The following is a 17,588-nucleotide window of genomic DNA, read 5'->3' as shown; positions in this document are numbered from 1 at the left end:
GGGGACATTGGTTGGGGTAAGAGCATGTTTTTGTTTTTATGGAAAATATTGGGAAGTGGGTACATACTCATGTGCCTATTAAATATGTAAACCATATGCATTGGAGCTTTTGAATATAAGTACGTCAAAAAGAAAAAAAGAGAGAAAGAGAAAAACAAAAAGAAAAGAAAAATGAAGAATGAAAAGAAAAAATATATATATATATATATAAAGGAAAGAAAAAAGGAAAAAGAAAGAAAGAAAAAGGGGACAAAATGCCCCAAAGCAAGATTCAATAACAATCAATGCATATGTGTAGTGATCAAAGGGGAATGCATTGGGTAGTTAGGTTAGCACTTAATTGTATAGGTTGTATATAGGTTAGGTGGGATGCTTAGGTTAATCGAAGATTCAAATTCTAGTCCACTTAGCCATATATATAACCTCACCTTGACCTTAGCCACATTACAACCTAAGAAAAGACCTCATGATATATGTATGCGTGCATAGAATAATTGTTGATTGTTAGAGGAAGAACAAATTTTGGAAAGCATGGAATAGAGGAGAATTGAGTGATCAACCCTATACACCAAGCGAATAGAGTGTAAACACTTCCGGTGAGGGTTCGAGGCTTAATTCCTTGTTCCCGGCTCTCGCGAGCGTTCTTCATGCAAGTTACGTGCACTTCACTTTGATGATTGAAATTGGTAGAGTTCATAAATTGTTTATCATTTTGCCTTACTTGCTTTTATATGTGCCTTGGAAGGATGATTTTCTCTTGACCGAGTAGATAGTAGCATTCATTTTAGTTGCATTCATGTAGGTAGGTTGCATCTTATAAATCCCACGCTCTTGTGATTCTTTGGTCTTTGGCTTTCTTTTAAGCATAAGGACATGCTTGATCTAAGTGTGGAGTGGTTGATAAACCCCGTTTTTAGGGTTTATCTTGTATGGATTTTCAGGGTTTTATCGATGTTCTTTCACTCTTACTCATAGAAAATGCATGGTTTTATGTTTCATTCCTGATTTTGCTTCATGGATGAAAACATGCCTCTTTTATACTAAATATGCCATATTTGAATCCTCTTCTATTACCATTCGATGCCGTGATCTGGGTGTTAAGTGATTTCAGAGTTTTTAGGGCAAGGATGGCCTAGAAGAGAGGAAGGAAGCACGCATCAATGGAAGGAGCATGGAAATTGGAGCATTGGAGTTTGAGCAGCGATGCGTACGCGTGCTTTGCGCGTACGCGTGGATGCGCGCTACTAAGACTGGCGTGAAGAAGCCAAGCTAGAAGCCGGCACATTCGCATGGCTGGGCTAGAACCTCATGGACGCGCACGCGTGCTTTACGCATGCACGTGGAACGTTAAACCCAAGGACGCGCACGCGTGCTGTACGTGTACACATCGGTGCTAGCACGTGATTTTTTAGTGAAAACGTATTGAGCGATTTCACAGGAGCTGTAGGGCTCAATTGGAACTAATTCTGGTGCCAAAACCCATAAGAAGACCAAGGGATGAAGGATTCTCATTCATTCACACATTTAGATATTTTCTAGTTAGTTTTTGGAAGTTATATTTTTTAGAGAGAAACTCTAGCTTCTCTCTAGGGTTTTGCTTCTCAAATTAGAATTCTCTTGGATCCATTGGTGAGATCTATTGTCAATTCAATTCTACATTGCTTCAAGATGTAGATCTAGATTCTCCTACTCTCAATTTAGTTTTTGTTGTTCAAGTTACTTGTGAATCTTAGCTTTTGGATGTTGTTACTTCTATTTCCATTAATACATTGAGGTAATTCATGTTCTTAGTTTTCAATTGTTTGATTGTTGTTAATCTCTTGTAGTGGATATCTTTGATTGCAACTTTATTCTTAATTTTACAAAGTCTCTCGTCCTTGATCTCCAAGTGTTTGAGAAAATGCCAACTTTAGCTTTGGAGTAGACTTTTCATTCTTGGCTTGGGGGTTGAGATATTGGAGACACTTGAATTATCAATGTCTTTTGTTGATTATCAATTGGAAATTGCTAATTGGTTTGCATGTCACTAAAGCTATACTTCCCTAGGGTTAGACTAGGACTTGTGAATCCGAATTGATTACTTTCACTCGACTTTTCTTTATACTATAGGTTAACTAAGTGAAGTAATAACTAATTGTGGTCACAATTGATGGAGAATATGATGATAGGAAGTCCAATTCTCACTCCTAGCCAAGGCTTTTATAAAGCTTGATTTTCATTCACACTATTAGCTTGTTCCTTTCTTGCATTAAACTCCAAAACACTAATACAACTTATAATCAATAATATGCATCTTGGAGCACTCCTAGGGAGAACAACTCGGGACTAATAGAGGTTATTGAATTTAGATTGTGGTGACACAATTAGTCTGATGTGGAATTACGTGTCGGTTTAGACTATACTATGATTGGATTTATTGATAAATTCTACACCGGCATAAAATCACTCATCAAGCACGCTTAAAAAGCGTAGCCATATCTTCCCCTATCGGCACGCTTAAAAAGCGTAGCCATATCTTCCTACCGGCAAGCTTAAAAAGCGTAGCCATATCTTCCGTATCGACACGCTTTTGAAGTGTAGCAAAAATCACCCCACTGGGCATGCATCTAAAAGCGTGTCGATATGCACACTTTTCGATACGCTTCTCAAGCGTAGCTATAGGTTAATACCTATGGCCACGCTTTTTAAGCGTGGAAAGAGATGAAAGCATTCCCAAAAAAAGCGTGCCGATAGAGCCACAAAAGCGTGGCGATAGCTAAAAAAATGTGGCGAAAAGCTATTGGCACGCTTTTTTGCACTTTTCGGCACGCTTTAAAAGCGTCGCAGAAAGCTTATTTTCTTGTAGTGCTCTCTAATTTTGCTCATCCTTTGAGAGGGAAAGAACTTAGCCAGAAAAGCATTAACTAGCTTTTTTCAAGACTCAAGGCTCTCTCTAGGTTAGGCATCCAACCATAGCTTAGCTCTGTCTCTTACAGTAAAGGGAAAGAGCATAAGCTTGTAGACTTCAAGATTAACTCCATTAATCTTTACAATATCACAAATCTGTAAGAACTCAGCTAAAAACTGATGTGGATATTCCACTGGAAGTCCATGGAATTTGCAGTTCTACTGTAGAAGAGAGACTAACTGAGGCTTAAGCTCAAAATTGTTAGCTCCAATGACAGGTACATAGATACTTCTGCCATAAAAGTCAGAGGTAGGCATGGTGAAGTCACCAAGAAACTTTCTTGCTTCCTCTTGAAGTTCGGCCATGTCTCCTAATTCTTGTTCAAAACTTTCTGCAATATCTCTTCCGAAGTGTTGTGCTTTAGCTTGTTGTAAACGCCTCCTTAGAGTCTTCTCAGGTTCAGGATTAGGATTAACAAGAGGTTCTTTATTCCTGTTCCTGGTCATAAACAAGAAGAGAAGAAAAGAAAGAAAGGAAGAAAGCTTTTTGTGCTACTTGGATTAAAGAACTCCCAGTGAGATGTGAAGAAAGAAGAAGAAGATAGAGAAGTAAAGATGAAAGAAGTAGAAGAAGGATACTTTGAAATAGGGGATAGGAGTTCTAATAAATAGAAGAGAAGAAGTAAGAAGAGAAACAATAATTTAAATATTTTTGTTTTTATTTTATTTATTTATTATTTTTGAAAATTAATTTAAAAATTTAAAAAGAATTAAATTTTAAATGTTGATTTTCGAAAAAGAGGGAAAAGAAATAGAAGAAGTAATTTTCGAAAATTGAGAGGGAGAAGAGTTAGTTAGGTAGTTTTGAAAAAAAAAGAGAAAGAGGAAGGAGAGAGTTTTCGAAATTTAAGAAAGAGAAGAGTTACTTAGGAAGTTTTGAAAAAGAAGAGAGAGAAGATAAGATATTAATTAAGAAAATATTTTAATTTAAAAATAAGATAAGAGATAAGATAAGATTTGAATTTTGATTTTGAAAAAGATTAAATTTTGAAATTTGAAATTTGAAAAAGATAAGATAAGATTTTTGAAAAAGATATGATTTTTGGAAAAGATGATTTTTAATTTTGAAAAGATTTGATTTCTGAAAATTGACAACTAAGATAAGATAAGATAAAAATTTTGAAATTAAAATTTGAATTTTTATTTTTAAAATTTTCAAAAATTTAATAAAAATAAAAATAGAAAAGATATTTTTTTATTTTTTTTGAATTTAATGATGAAAGAGAAAAACAAGTAAAAGTCACAAGACTTAAAATTTTTAGATCTAATGAACCTTATTTTCAAAAATTTTGAAGGAAAACACAAAGGGACACCAAACTTAAAAATTTTAAGATCAAAACACAAAAAGACTCAAGAACACTTTGAAGGTTAACAAGAATACAAAGAACAAAACCCAAAGACTCAAAGAACACAAGAACAATCAAAGAACACAAGAAATTTTTGAAAAATATAAAGAAAAATAACAAGAAGACACCAAACATAAAGATTTGACACAGGATTTAAACAAAGAAAAACTATTTTTGAAAAATTTTTGAAAGAAAGATACCAAAAAATTGAAAATTGCTGTAAGAACAAAAACAAAGACTAAAGGAAAACAAAAATTTAACCAAGAACGAAAATTGAACAAAGAAAAGAAAAAATATTTTTGAAAAGCTTTTTAATTTTTTTTGAAAATTGAAGAAGAAGAAAATAAAATTAAAAGACTCAAATAAAATGAAATAAAATAAATTGCCTGATCTAGGAAGTAAGACAATCCGTCAGTTTGTCCAAACTCAACAATCCCTTGCAACGGCACCAAAAACTTGGTAGCACGAATCCCCACACCTTCGTACTGTTGTACCAGCAAGTGCACTGGGTCGTCCAAGTAATACCTGGGCGAGTCAGGGTCGATCCCACGAGGATTGTGGTTTGAAGTAAGCTATGGTTATCTTGCAAATCTTAGTCAAGCAGATCAGAAGGTTGTTGGATTGATAAAGTGAAAAAGGTCTAATATATAAACAGAGATAGGAATATGGTTGAGGATTGGAGTTGCTTTGTTTTTTTGAATTAACTCTGGTATTACTGTCTTCTTTGCTTGTGAGTGATCGCTACAATGGCAGGCTGTAAGTGATTGGCACCTTTATTGAGAGGTCGTCAATACTCCTGCAGATCAGAACCCCAGGGTTAGTATGGATCCATCTCTGCTTGAGGGTGAAGCGTGTACAGTCCATTCTCCTTAATGATCCTACTCAAAATGCCGCAGACAAGGTCGAATCTTCCAAATCAGAGAATGTTGCATCTTTGGGCTCTAGCCTCTACCACAGAGACCCTAATCTCCCCATAAATTGGCTGAACTGGTGTCTCAAGAAGTCCCCAACGAAGTCGTGGATTAGCCGTTTGAGAGATGTATGATTCAAGCTGGTGGTGCGTGCTTTCTACTGAAGTATTCACACAAACCCAAGTAGATGTGTGTGTTTGTCAAATACGTTCATCTTAATGTGATGAACAGAGTTTATTGTCACTGATCATCCCATCCACCACATTGAAGTACGAATATACATCTTAGAATTAATCAAACATGGATCGTAGAAGAAACAGTAATACTTTTATTAATTCATAGGAATTAGCAGGGCTCCTCCCCTCAACCTAGGAGGTTTAGAAACTCATACTGATATAAAATACAATGGGAAAATGTAAATAATTTGTATAGTATGCGTGATGTTGTTAATGATTATGTAAAATACACTTTAAATACTAAACAGATGACTAGTAAGTGTAAAACAGTCTATCTAGTATTAAAATCCACTTCTGGGGCCCACTTGGTGAGTGTTTGGGCTGAGCTTTGATGAGATCCACATGCTATAAGGATCCTAGGGTGTTGAACACTGGCTAGGGGGTCCTCTTTGGGCGTTTGGACATTGGGCTCTGCTCTTTGGGCACTGGACGCCTGGAAGGGGGCAGGAAGCTGGCGTTAGATGCCAGTTTTGGGCCTTCTAACCCGAAGTAAAGTATAGACTATTATATATTACTGGAAAGCTCTTGAAGTCAGATTTTCATAGCCGTTGTGAACGCTCTATTTAGACTTCTGTAGCTCCAGAAAATCTCTTCCGAGTGCAGGTAGATCAGATCCAGACAACATCTGCAGTGCTTTCTCTGTCTCTGAATCAGACTTTTGCTCCAGCTCGTCAATTTCAGCCAGAATTTACCTGATATTGTACAAAAACACAAAAACTCATAGTACAATCCAAACTGTGAATTTAACACTAAAATCTATAAAAAATTAATAAAAAGTAAACAAAACTTACTGAAAACTATATGAAAATGATGCCAAAAAGTGTATAAAATATCCGCTCATCATAAGTATATGTAATAAGGCATAAAAATTATATAAATTTATTGTTAAAAATGCAATAAATTAAAATTTCACTTAAATGTGTCATTTTTTGTGGACATTTTATTTATTTTCGTGTTAGTTATTTTAAGATGATTAGAAATTGAAATTACATTTGTGTGTATTTTATAAAGTATTTTTTAAATGGATAAAAAGGGAAAAAATTCTTAGAAGGAGCGAATATGAACACATTGATCGGTCTTATTATATAAGAGTGAATTTAGAACACACTAAGAAAGATCTCTATCTATTTAGGTAAAACTCTACCTGTGTTACATCCCTTCTTATGTTTTCAAGAAAGTTACCTCAATCCAATTTTCTGTCCTATTATGACCAACTTAAACCAAAAAATCTAATTTAAATAGGTCTATTATTAGCTATAATTATGGATCCCATAATTATAGTTATCAAAACCGTATAATCAGGTCATTAGGTCAACTGATGGGTCACTAGTTCATCCAGTTGACCTGGTCATAATAAAATAAAAATATAAAATTAAAAAATAACATTAAAATCAATAGTTAAAATGCAAGCCTTCACAACATATTAATATCAATCAAGTATCAATTCTTAGACATTACTAAGAATACAAAAATAGATAATGAACTAGTCACTAGTACAAAATATTTTCTCAATTTAAATGAACCAGAGATAGCAAAAGAATAATACAATTGGTAAATCAAATTCAAGGAGTGATCTCAAAGAAGGCATCATAGGACAAATTTGGAGCTTGACCAACATTTCTCTCATTTTGATTTACATTTAATGCCTAGGCATCTTTAGTTGCTTTTAGGTTTCTTTTTCGTTAGTTTTTTTAGTTTTTAATCAAAGTTCTTATGTTTCTAGTGAAGTTTTGATGATTAATCATGTGTTTGAAGTTGTCTTAGAATGATTATGTTTTCAAGATATAATTAAGCAAATTAGGATGAAATTCAAAAAAAAAAAAAAACACAAGGCTTGGTGGTGCCAAGCTTCAAGAGGCCAAGCCCAGTGCCTAAACTCCAAGCTAGTGCCTAAACTCTAAGCTGGGTGCCTAAATTTGGAGCCCAGCTCCAAGGACTCGCGCCCAGTGCCCTATCCCAAAGCCCAACCCCCAAATTGGACATCCAACTCCTCCATTCCAAGCCCAATGCATTAGTGCCAGGGAGAAGGCAAGGTGGCTAGCACCCAACTCCAAGAAGTGGTGTCTAGCTCCACCAAAATCTCAAGTACTGGGTGCCCAGCCATAAGACCTGGCACCCAGCGCCCCTAGACCTAAGTTGGGCACCCAATCATCAAGCCCAGCACCAGGGACATCAAGCCGTAAGCCCAATCAAGAAGCCCAGCACCAAAATCAATTGCAACTCACAAAAAGCTCTAATTTCAATTCAAGATTCAAGATGTAAATGATTAGTTAGCAACATCCTCTTCTAGAAAGATGTATTTGGTTATTAGAATTTAGATTACATTATATTTGAATTTTAATAAAGTTATGTTTCTCTTTGGAAGATAAGATTAGTTTTTAAATTTCAATTAGTTAGGAAGTTAGATTATTAAGTGAATAAGGTTCACATCCTGGGATAGACCATCTTTGATCGAAGAATCATACTGGAGCCATCCAGCACCTCTTTAGTTTAGTTCTTTTCTTCTCTACCTTGAGTAACTAAATCTCTCTTGTTAAAGGTTAAGAGCTCTATTTTATTCATATGGATTAGTAATGCAAGTATTTTCTTTATTTTGTTCATACTTTTTTACTTTTTCAAGATTGAATTTCGTTCTTCATCTTTAATGGATAGAAGTATTAAAAAATATTCTAATTCTGTATTAGATTCTGTTATTATTTTAGAAAATTTAATATCAAAATTAGTTCTAAATTCTTTCTTGTGATTTTTAGCTTGACTAGGAATAGTATTTTGAAAATTATGTGGCTTTAAATCGAAACCGTTCTTCACCTCTTCTCTTAATTAATTGACCAAGGAATTGGAAATTAATTAAGTTAAGAGAAATTAAATTGTCAAGGAAACAGGATTTGATTATATATGATTTACTGTGAAAAGATTTTTGCATGAGCCAAAGTAAAGAAACACAAGCATTGCTTTTTCTAAGAATTCAACATCTCTGAAGTCTTTAACACCCCCTATCTTTGATTACTTCTCTAAAATCTCTAAGCCTTCTTTTGTTCTTTCAATTCTCTTCTCAACTGTTCTTGCTTCTAATAAAAGATCCACAATTCTCTTGCCAAGGTTTAATTGATCTAATTAGAGATTCAATTAGATGTTGCTTGCTTTAATCCGTTAATCCTCGTGGGAACGATATTCACTCACCGTGGTATTACTTGATGTGGTGTACTTGCCAATACCTGAGCATATTAATTTTGGTTCATCAAGTTTTTGGCGCTGGTGCCAGGGAACAATTGAGATTGACAACATACACCCGGTTGAGTTAAGCCTCAAAGTACTCTCTGAAGTTGCACTTGAGCCTCAATCTAATCCCTGAAGTTAATAATTACTCAAATTTATCCTCGAAGTTACACTCCTAGAGTCATAGTAGTCCCTGAAGCATTTTTCGTTCATCGAAACCTTGAAACAACGGCATTTTGAGGAAAAAAAAAAAAAGAAAAAGCAAAAGAAAAAAGAAGTGTAGAAAAATGTCGTCGCTTTATATTAAAAAAAACAACAATCCTTTTCTTCTTCTTCTTCTTCAACACTCTATTCTGCTTCTTCTTTAACTCTGTTCTTCTTCTTCTTCTTCTTCTTCTTCTTCTTCTTCTTCTTCTTCTTCTTCTTCTTCAATAGATCACAAAAATAAAAACCAACAACACAAAATATCACAAAAAAATCAGCATTAATCAGAAAAGATCTATCAACTTAAATAGTACGCATCAATCATCCTAAACAGCAACAAGCAGAAAAAATAGCAACAATAAAAAAAACCAATAATAATTACAGAATAGAAAACAACTAAAATTAACCATTGTTATTATATTAAAACAGGATCAACACCAACAATCACCCAGAACATTAAAGAACAATGATTGAATAACTAAAAAATCTAAAAAAAATTACCATGGCTGAGACAGAGAACCGTGCCAGACGAGAGAAGAGGGAGACCGAGCAGAGATGGAGGCTGGCGAGTGATGCGGGTAAATTTGTACAACACAAATCCCTTCGGCAAGTATACCGAATCATCATGTATACCAAATCGTCAAGTAATAACTCACTTTTGAGTGAGGTCGATCCCACAGGGATTGATGGATTAAGCAACTTTAGTTAGGTGATTTATCTAGTTAAGCTAATATCTTATGGTTTTAGTGAAATTTAATTACAAAATTTAAATTGCTGAAAATTAAAGTGCTAAAAGTAAATTTCAAAATGTAAATTGCGAAAATGTAAATGGCAAGAAACTAAAATAATTGAAACTTAAATGGCAAGAAAGTAAAGGTAATAATGTAAAATGACAATGAAAGGTAAATTGCATGAAATGTAAATGGGTGTTGGGAGCTGGGAATGAAAGAAAGTAGTAAACTCAAAGCAATTAAAGTGAAGAATAATAAAGAGAGAGATTCATTAGGGATTGAAGATATCATAATCCATCATGAATCAATGGGTCTCAACTTCATTCTCAATCATATGTAGTAGATCTATGGCGGATTGTAATTAATTGAGTCCCAATTCCTTGGCAACCCAATTTCTCTTAACACAATCAATTTGCCAATTCCTTGATCTAATTGTCATTAGAAGAGGTTAAGTTTAATTCTCTTATCCATGAGCCACACAAGTTCTCAAGATCTCAATTCAACCCCGAATGTATTGATCAAGAGAGTTGTGAGAGAAAGAGCTTCAAACTAATTTCTATGATTCTCCATCTGAGGCTCACATAGAAATTCAATGGATCTAAACCCCCTTCCGGAGTGAGTAGATCAATTAAGCACGAAAGTTATCTCTTAGCTACGACAAGCAGATTGAGAAGAAGAAATTAACATCAGTTCAATCAAAATTTGAAATAGAGCTCATTTCCCTCATGAATAGGGATTTAAGTGGTCATTGCTCTCACATGAAGATTAAAGTGCATGAAAGTAAAGACGAAAATTAGAGATTCATAACTAAAATGAAAACTAAATATTCATAAATGACAATTAAATATTGAAAACAAAACTATTACAAAGAAAAAAAAGAAGAGAAACAGGAGAAGAGTGTATGAGGGGAGGGGTCCGAAGACCTACTCCTCTTGGAGTGTGCCAATTCACAGAATTTCGAATTGGGCTTCACTCTCTCCTCCTTTCGTCCTCCGTGTGTTTTTTCTATGAAAACTAATGCCTTTATATAGGGTTCTGATGAGTGGATAATTTATACGCTTTTTGGCATTATTTTTAGTATGTTTTTAGTAGAATCTAGTTACTTTTAGGGATGTTTTCATTAGTTTTTATGTTAAATTCACATTTTTGGACTTTACTATGAGTTTGTGTGTTTTTCTGTGATTTCAGGTATTTTCTGGCTGAAATTGAAGGACTTGAGCAAAAATCAGATTCAGAGGTTGAAGAAGGACTGCTGATGCTGTTGGATTCTGACCTCCCTGCACTCAAAGTGGATTTTCTGGAGCTACAGAACTCAAAATGGCGCGCTTCCAATTGCGTTGAAAAGTAGACTTCCAGGTCTTTCCAGCAATGTATAATAGTCCATACTTTGGCCGAGTTTAGACGACGTAAAAGGGCGTTGAACGCCAGTTCTACGTTGCTGTCTGGAGTTAAACGCCAGAAACAAGTCATAAACCAGAGTTGAACGCCAGAAATACGTTACAACCTGGCGTTTAACTCCAGAAAGAGCCTCTGCACGTGTAACATTCAAGCTCAGCCCAAGCACACACCAAGTGGGCCCCGGAAGTGGATTTATGCATCAATTACTTACTTTTGTAAACCCTAGTAGCTAGTTTATTATAAATTGGACTTTTTACTATTGTATTAGACATCTTTGGATGCCGAGTTCTTAGATCATAGGGGCTAGCCATTCGGTCATGCCTGGACCTTTCACTTATGTATTTTTAACGGTAGAGTTTCTACACTCCATAGATTAAGGTGTGGAGCTCTACTGTTCCTCAAAGATTAATGCAAAGTACTACTGTTTTCTATTCAATTCATCTTATTTCGCTTCTAAGATATTCATTTGCACTTCAACCTGAATGTGATGAACGTGACAATCATCATCATTCCCTATGAATGCGTGCCTGACAACCACCTCCGTTCTACCTTAGATTGAATGAGTGTCTCTTAGATCTCTTAATCGGAATCTTCGTGGTGTAAGCTAGAATGATGGCGGCATTCAAGAGAATCCGGAAAGTCTAAACCTTGTCTGTGGTATTCCGAGTAGGATTTAATGATTGAATGACTGTGATGAGCTTCAAACTCGCGATTGCTGGGCGTGGTGACAGACGCAAAAGGAGGGTAAATCCTATTCCAGCATGATCGGGAACCTCAGATGATTAGTCGTGCCGTGACAGGGCATCTTGGACCATTTTCACAAGAGGAGGGGATGTAGCCACTGACAACGGTGATGCCCTTGCATAAAGCCAGCCATAGAAAGGAGTAAGACTGATTGGATGAAGATAGCAGGAAAGCAGAGGTTCAGAGGAACGATTGCATCTCCACACGCTTATCTGAAATTTTCACCAATGATTTACATAAGTATTTCTATCCTTCTTTTATTACTGCATTTCGAAAACCACATAACTATTTTATATCCGCTTGACTGAGATTTACAAGGTGACCATAGCTTGCTTCATACCAACAATCTCCATGGGATTCGACCCTTACTCACGTAAGGTATTACTTGGACGACCCAGTGCACTTGCTGGTTAGTTATGCGAAGTTGTGAAGATATGTTTAGACCATGGTTCTGTGCATCTGTTTTTGGTGCCATTGCCAGGGAATCAATTTCGAACAACAATTCACAACCTGAGTAACAATTTCGCATACCAGGTTCCCTAGAATACAAATTGAAATGAAAAGTAAATTACAATTGAATGAAAATTCCTATTCTAGATACTTCTTGTGCCTTTGATTGAGTGATGTTAATGGGTTCTGCTTGCTTGAAAAGTGAATGCATGGTCCAGAGGTGGATTCACGTTATCGCGCCCTTATTGGTGTTTCTAATGCTAAGAAAATGCTCCCAGGCCCTTTATGGCATTAATACTCACGTCAACAAAGTTAATACTGGCGTTAACATGCTAACGTTGTCGCTAACACTTTTCTTGTTGTGCGTACGCATAATGCTTCGTGCATGCGCACACTGGCAAATTTTCATTTTGTGCGTATGCACACAGCTCCATGCATACGCACACTAGCCAAGTCTTCCAATGCTGGCGTTAGTGACATAGCGTTAGTCTGTTAACATTCTTCTCACGTGTGCGCGTCGCCCACGCGCACGCGTGGCTTGTGATTTTTGCCACTTGTGCGTACGCACAAAGCAGTGTGCGTACGCACACTAGATGATTCATCCATCCCCCAACTTGTGAAATGATCGAAGACGTTAGTGTGCTAATGTTACCCCAAGTTAGCACACTAACGTTGGCACCTTCTTGTGCAGTAGCGTTGGTGCTGGCAAATAACATTGGGCACAACGTTAGCACTGGTGTTGGTGTGCTAACGTTTCCCATTAACGCTCCCCTCTTTCTTGACCAACCTTGGTACTGCCGTTTGTACGCCAACGTTGCCACTAACGCCACCACCTCCTTGCTTTCCTCTGCTTCTGCTTTGCCTATCATCAAACAAATAAGTGCATCAAAGTAATATACAAGATGATCTTAATATACTAAATGTTCTAATAATACTCAGAATCACACTTCACTTATTGTTATCTATTTTATCACATTTTCCTTGTATATTAGCTATAATTTCACCTATGCTTTAGATTTTACTTAATGCAGATATATCTCATTCTATTACTTATTTATTAACAGAATTTGTATGAAAACTTAACTAAAATATAATAAAATAACAACTAAAAATGGGCAATGATGCACACGCATCACAACACCAAACATAAACCTTGCTTGTCCCTAAGCAAGAAAAGAACTATACACAAAGAATTCTCTTTATGGGAATGTGCTGAAGAATTGCTTATGATGCCTTCGTGAGTGAAGTGACTAAGTGATAATAGGGTGAACTCCAACTGTATGCTTATGCAAGGATTCCAGTGCTCACTAGTCCTTACATCTTGGAAGTCTTAGATCTTAGGAATGTCATTCAGATGGTATTATGGAATTCTCTTTATAGATTATCACCTTGAAGCAGCACTTATTCATCTTGGCCTCAACTCTAGGTGTCACGTCTCAAAGCGGCCTTTTATGATAAGCTTTCAATCAATACTCCCAACCTAGTTGGGTTAAGGTATTAGGTGTTGAAGCACCCCTTAGGATTTACTCGCTCAGGCCTCTTTCTTTGACACAAATCCACTACAAGCATTTAACTAGGACAATAACTCTTTGAGTTCTTGTATCTTTCTTTTTCTTCTTAGTAATTGATTCTCAGAGCCTTGGGATTATTCTTTGTTTTTCTTTTTCTTTTGTTTTCTTTTGTTACTGCTTCCTGGATCAACAGATTTTTGAGAATTTCCATAACACTTTTCTAAACTTCAATTCTTGTCTATGAGCTCCCATGCAAGTTTTCACAAACATAAAACCTCAATGCTCAATCACACAATTACAACCTCCACTTCTCTTAATTTTTTGCTTGCCTCAAAATTGATAAAATTCTTCAACACTTTCCTTTTAAAAGGATGATTTCTTTATTGCATTTTAAGTGTAATGGGTGCAAGCAAATGCAAAAGCAAGGTGCAATGAGAGGTAGTGAATCATGCTTATTATTAAGCTAGAAGAAACTAAACAGAACAGGGGTAGGGCCTGAACTTCAAGACAAGAGATATTCATGATTGCAATTAAATATATTGGTGGCAAATGAGAAGGAAAGAAACTTTACAACCTTTGTAGTTCATCTTCACTCTTGTTGTCCTTTCTCGCAGATTTTCTCCCTCCAATTACCATCTTAGAATGAGTGCTTCGCCGGCAAGCAACAAGTAGGAATAGTGGTGCTGAGCTTGTGATTTAATCATGAATGTCAAAAATGAAACAAAATATAAGTAATGCATGAATTTAAGCAAAGCTTGGTTAAAGATAACAATGCGGGCCTAAGAAGCAGAGACATTATGACTGCACAAACAAGTGGTGTTGCATGATACATTGAATAGAAAATGAGTGGCACACCAAACTTAGCGTGACACTTTCACTTGGAATTGTTGCAAGTATCCAAAAAAATTGGAAACAGATTTGTTGCATAGTAACACCAAACTTAGAATGCAATCATATGCCAATTTATTTGAAAGAAAGCTTAAGTAAAATAAACTGTTTTGTACTAATAACACAATCACCAAGAGCAAGAGATGTCACCAACAGGGGCTTCTTGGTGAGGCATTAACACAATCAGTTAAGGAGCACAGAAAATAAAGAACAAAAGCAGTTAAATGAATAAGACAAAACAAAAAAAAGTATAATCTAGGTAATCAACCACCGGTAGATTATCAATCACACTTAATCCCGGCAACGGTGCCAAAAACTTGATGCGGGTAAATTTGCACAACACAAATCCCTTTGGTAAGTATACCGAATCGTCAAGTAATAACTCACTTTTGAGTGAGGTCGATCCCACAGGGATTGATGGATTAACCAACTTTAGTTAGGTGATTTATCTAGTTAAGCTAATATCTAATGGTTTTGGTGAAATTTAATTACAGAAGTTAAATTGCTGGAAATTAAAGAGCTGAAAGTAAATTTCGAAATGTAAACTGTGGAAACGTAAATGGCAAGAAACTAAAATAACTGAAACTTAAATGGCAAGAAAGTAAAGGTAAGAATGTAAATGACAATGAAAGGTAAATTGCATGAAATGTAAATGGGTGTTGGGAGTTGGGAATTAAAGAAAGCAGTAAACTCAAAGCAATTAAAGTGAAGAATAACAAAGAGAGAGATTCATTAGGGATTGGAGATATTATAATCCATCATGAATCAATAGGTCTCAACTTCATTCTCAATCATATGATGTAGATCTATGGCAGATAGTAATTAATTGAGTCCCAATTCCTTAGCAACCCAATTTCTCTTAACACAATCAATTTGCCAATTCCTTAGCAACCCAATTTCTCCTATATATACTCTTTTTCTCATCTTCAAATGGGTCTTCAAATACTTGGATGTGGGCTTTTAGCCTTAGTTGATGCAAGTTAGGAGTGGCTCTTTCTAAAGTTAACGCTGAAGTTAGTGTCCTAACGGTCTCATAAGTGCCCCTGGAACTGGCGTTAATGCTAGTGTTAACACACTAACGTGGCCATTAACGCTTTTCTTGTTGTGCGTACGCACAATGCTTCGTGCGTGCGCACATTGGCAAATTTTCTTCTTGTGCGTACGCACATTGCACCGTGCGTATGCACACTAGCCAAATTTTCCAATGCTGACGTTAATACTGGTGTTAGTGACATAGCGTTAGCGCGTTAACATTTCACTTGTACGTACGCACAATGCCTTGTGTGAACGCACACGAACAAATTTTGCTCTTGTGCGTACGCACACTGCTTTGTGCGTACAAACACGACACAATTCGTCCAGCACCCAACTTGTGAAATGGTTGAAGACGTTAGTGTGCTAACTTGGGGTAACGTTAGCACACTAACGTTGGCACCTCTTCTTGTGTTGTAACGTTAGTGAGCCAGCTTAGGCCACTAATGTTGCTTCCTTCTTCCTTGAATCACGTTAGTGAGCCAACTTTGACCTCTAACGTTGCCTTCTCCTCCTTTGCAACGTTAGTACTGGAGTTAGTAGGCTAACTTGGCCACTAACTCCAGCACTCCTTCCTTGAGTCAACGTTAACCATGGAGTTAGTGGGCTAACTTGGCCACTAACTCCACAGCCTCTATTTCTTCTTTGTTTCTCCTTTGCTTCTCCTTGCCTATCATCAACCAAATAACTATATCAAAGCTTTGCCATAGTCACAAGATAATGCATCATTCATTGCATCAAGTAATTCTTGCATAAATCCCATGAAAATGTTTATAATTTACAACACTTGGTTGAATCAAGACATACATACATTACTCATCCAAATACTTTTTTATTGACTAATAAAATGCATGAAACCAAGTAAAAACTATAGAAAATGGCTTGTGAAACTAGCCAATGATGCCTAGGCATCAGCGAGCGGCGTGAAAACAAGACGAAGGCTAGCGAGCGGTGCAACGATGACAGAGAAGGTTGAGGCTTTGTGCCTCTGCTTCTACTGTATTTGATTGTGAGAGACTAGGTTGTGGTGGAGAATAAGCGGCACGACACTGAAATGGAGGCCGGTGAAAAGCAGCAACAGTGAAGGTTGGGGAGAGCTCTTGTGAGTGTGAGAGTATGGTTGGGGAGGAGGAGGGCATCAGATTAGAAAGTAGAAGAGAAACAGGAAGGACCTCAGATTGGGGAAGCAGAGGAGGAAGGAGAAGGAGAAAGGCGTCAGGTTGGGGAAGCAAAAGGGGAAGGGGAAGGCTTGGGGGAGGGAAAGGGGACGGGTTGGGGGTTGGAGAAGGGGTGGGGGAAGGTTGGGGGAGGTAAAGGGGTTGGAGAAGGGGAATGGAACAGATTGGGAATGTGAGGAGGGGGGTGGGTTCTACGCTACGATTCTTCTTTCTTTTTTATTTTTTCTTTTTTTTCCTCGAATTGGCTATGGCCATTCCCATTCTCTATAAGTGTTAGGGCTATACAATAACTCTATGCTCAACCCTTGGGCAGCATTACTTTTTGGGAGGCCTTAGCTAGGAAATTCCTAACTAAGTATTTTCCTCCACAAAAATTTGCCCAATTGAGATATGAAATTAATTTCTTTTTCAAAAAGGAGGGTGAATCGCTCTGTGAAGTTTGAAAATGTTACAAAGAGATGCTCAGAAAATGTCCACACCATGCCTTTTCTGAGTGGCTTCAAATCCAAACCTTTGATGGGGTCCCTCAAGCCTCAAGAACGATGATTGATTCATCGACAGAAGGATCTTTACATTGAAAGACCCCTGAAGAGTGGTGGAAAGCCAAATGTCGGTTCCAAATTTCTTCTCAATAAAAGAATCGCTTCGTTGCAAGTATAGTTCGAAACCAACAATTGACCCACATCAGAGTTTAATTTTGTTTGTCACAATGCAAACTAATAAAAATACCGAGAGTATTTAAACCTCGGGTCGCTCTCCCTATAAATTGTAATTAAGTGCTCAATTATCAGCTATCA

At 36.6% G+C, this 17,588-nt stretch overlaps 1 non-coding gene across 1 annotated transcript; it reads right to left on the bottom strand.

Annotated features, from left to right (window-relative positions):
* Nucleotides 1-17,171: 17,171 nt before the first annotated feature.
* On the bottom strand, nucleotides 17,172-17,278 carry LOC148564677 (small nucleolar RNA R71). Its single transcript, XR_015884736.1, has one exon. It is a non-coding gene; the product is annotated as a small nucleolar RNA R71 (small nucleolar RNA).
* Nucleotides 17,279-17,588: the final 310 nt, after the last annotated feature.

This window comes from Arachis ipaensis, chromosome B5 (genome assembly GCF_059453495.1).
Source record: "Arachis ipaensis isolate K30076 ecotype BB chromosome B5, ASM5945349v1, whole genome shotgun sequence".
Lineage (NCBI taxonomy): Eukaryota > Viridiplantae > Streptophyta > Magnoliopsida > Fabales > Fabaceae > Arachis > Arachis ipaensis.
The sequence above is the reverse complement of the archived record's forward strand: the minus strand, read 5'-3'. Positions and strand labels throughout refer to the sequence as shown.